Source organism: Rhinopithecus bieti, unplaced genomic scaffold (genome assembly GCF_001698545.2).
Source record: "Rhinopithecus bieti isolate Rb0 unplaced genomic scaffold, ASM169854v2 scaffold_641, whole genome shotgun sequence".
Taxonomy (NCBI): Eukaryota; Metazoa; Chordata; class Mammalia; order Primates; family Cercopithecidae; genus Rhinopithecus; species Rhinopithecus bieti.
The window spans coordinates 664043-666765 of NW_016803417.1; positions in this window are offsets into that span (position 1 = coordinate 664043).

A 2723-nucleotide genomic window follows, 5' to 3' on the forward strand; every position below is an offset into this window, starting at 1 on the left:
TTTTTTTTTTTTTTTTTTTTGAGATGAACTATCACTCTGTGGACCAGGCTGGAGTGCAGTGGCGTGTTCTTGGCTCACTGCAACCTCTGCCTCCCAGTTCAAGCAATCCAGCCTCAGCCTCCCAAGTAGCTGGGATTACAGGTGCGTGCCACCACGCCTGGCTAATTTTTGTATTTTCCGTAGAGACGGGGTTTCACCATGTTGGCCAGGCTGATCTCGAACTCCTGACCTCAAGAGATCCGTCTGCCTCGACCTCCCAAAGTGCTGGGGCTACAGGCATGGGCCACTGCATCCAGCCAATATCTGTATAGAAAAGAATGTATGCCTTCTTTTTATTCATTCATTTCATTCGTGTATGACCTTGACACATGTGTTTTTTGTTTTTTTTTGTTTTGTTTTTAGATGGAGTCTCGCTTCATTGCCAGACTAGAGTGCAGTGGTGCCATCTTGGCTCACTGCAACCTCTGACTTCCTGGTTCAAATGATTCTCCTGCCTCAGCCTCCCCAGTAGCTGGGATTACAGGCATGCACCACCATACCCAGCTAATTTTTGTATTTGTAGTAGAGACAGGGTTTCACCATGTTGCCCAGCATAGTCTCAATCTCCTGACATCATGATCCACCAACCTTGGCCTCCGAAAGTGCTGGGATTACAGGTGTGAGCCACCATGCCCGGCCAACACGTGTGTATTTTCAAATTGTGAGTTCAAATAGATATTTGAAGTAAAATCTAGTATTACAGAGTTTTCACATTTTCTTTGATGTGATATTTTTGTATCTCCTTTCTCTTACTCTGAAAATCTTGGTTCTTAATAGTAATTATTAATTCTTTGCAGATCTTTTTGCCCTTAGAATATATCCCTCCAAGGAGGCACAATCAGAATACTGTTTTCAAAAATCTCTTGAGATAATTATTTTCTCTATATAGTTATGCTACTAATAACATATATGGTTGAGTTTATTTTTTCATTTATTTTGATTTTCAGGTTTGTCTTTTCTATTTTAATTTTGAATATGTAAAACATTTATATGGTTCAAAAGTGAAAAAAATATATAAAAAGGTATACTCAGAGAGGACCCTGTTTTATTCCTTTCCACCTCATCCTCCATCCCACTTAGGTAGGAATTAATGTTAGCTTTTTATTTATCCTTCCAGTGTTTCTTTTTGAAAAAAATAGTTTTAATATTCTGCTCCTTTTATATTTAACAATGTATCTGGAAAATTGTGTCAAATCAGTACACAGGAAATTTTCTCATTATTTTTAAACAGCTGCATAGTATTCCATAGTGCTACACTGTGTGGATGAACTGGATTAAATTAGCCACTTATAGAAGTATGTGTATATAAACACCTTATTAGACAATCACAGGGTTCTCTCTGGTATCTGGTAGCTCTTGTTTTCTAGGATGGCTGCAACAGATTACCAAAAATTGGGTGACTTAAAAACAACAGAAATTTATTTTCTCACAGTTCTGGAACCCTGAAGTCTGAAATTAAGGTGTTGGGCTTCCTCTGGAAGACTCCAGGGGGGAATCCTTTCTTGCCTCTTCCAGTTTCTCTGGGCTATAAGGGTCTTTTTGTTTGTGGCTCCATAACTTCAGTCTCTACCTTGGCCTTCATGTGGCCTTCTCCTTTGTTTCTATGTTTTCACTTCTTTTGTTTCTTACAAGGACATTTGTCATTGGGTTTAGGGTCTACCCAGATAACCGAGGATCTTATTATATCTGCAAAGATCCTTTTACCAATTAAAGTCTCAGTCACAGTTTTCAGGGATTAGGACATAGACATATCTTTTTTGGGGGAAGGGTGGGCACTGTTCAGCCTACTACATTGGCTATTATAAATAGTACTGAAAGGAATACGCTTCCACGCATGGTTTTATATTTATTTCTCCATAGAGTTATGCTACCAGTTACATATATTGTTAGGTTTATTTTTTCTGTTTATTTTTTATTTTCAGGCTTGTCTTTTTCTGTTTCAATTTTTGAATATGTAAAACATTTATATGACTCAGAAGTGAAAAAAATATAAAAAGGTATACTCAGAGAGGACACTGAGTCCTTTCCACCTCATCCTCCATCCCACTTAGGTAGGCATTAATGTTAGGGTTTTAAAAAAAATCCTTCCTGTGTTATATATTATAATATCTGCAGGGTAGATTCTTAGAAGTCAAAATTCTGGCTGGGTGTGGTGGTTCACACTTGTAATCCCAGCATTTTGGGAGGCTGAGGCCCGTGGATCACTTGAGGTCAGGCGTTCAAGAACAGCCTGGCCAACATGGTGAAACCCTGTCTCTACTAAAAGTACAAAAATTAGCCAGGCATGGTGGCGCGTGCCTGCAATCCCAGCTACTCAGGAGGCTGAGGCAGGAGAATCGCTTGAATGTGGGGGGGAGAAGTTGCAGAGAGCTAAAATCACACCACTGCACTCCAGCCTGGGGGACAGAGCAAGACTGTCAAAAGGAAAAGGAAAAAAAAAAAAAAAAAACCTCGGGAGGCCAAAGCCCACAGATCACCTGAGGTCAGGTGTTCAAGACCAGCCTGGCCAATATGACAAAACCCCGTCTCCACTAAAAATACAAAAAAATTAGCCAGCTGTGTTTGTGCATGCCTGTAATCCCAGTTACTTGGGAGACTGAGGCAGGAGAATTGCTTGAACCTGGCGAGATAGCGCCACTGCACTCCAGTCTGGGCGACAGAGCCAGACTTCATCTCAGAAAAAA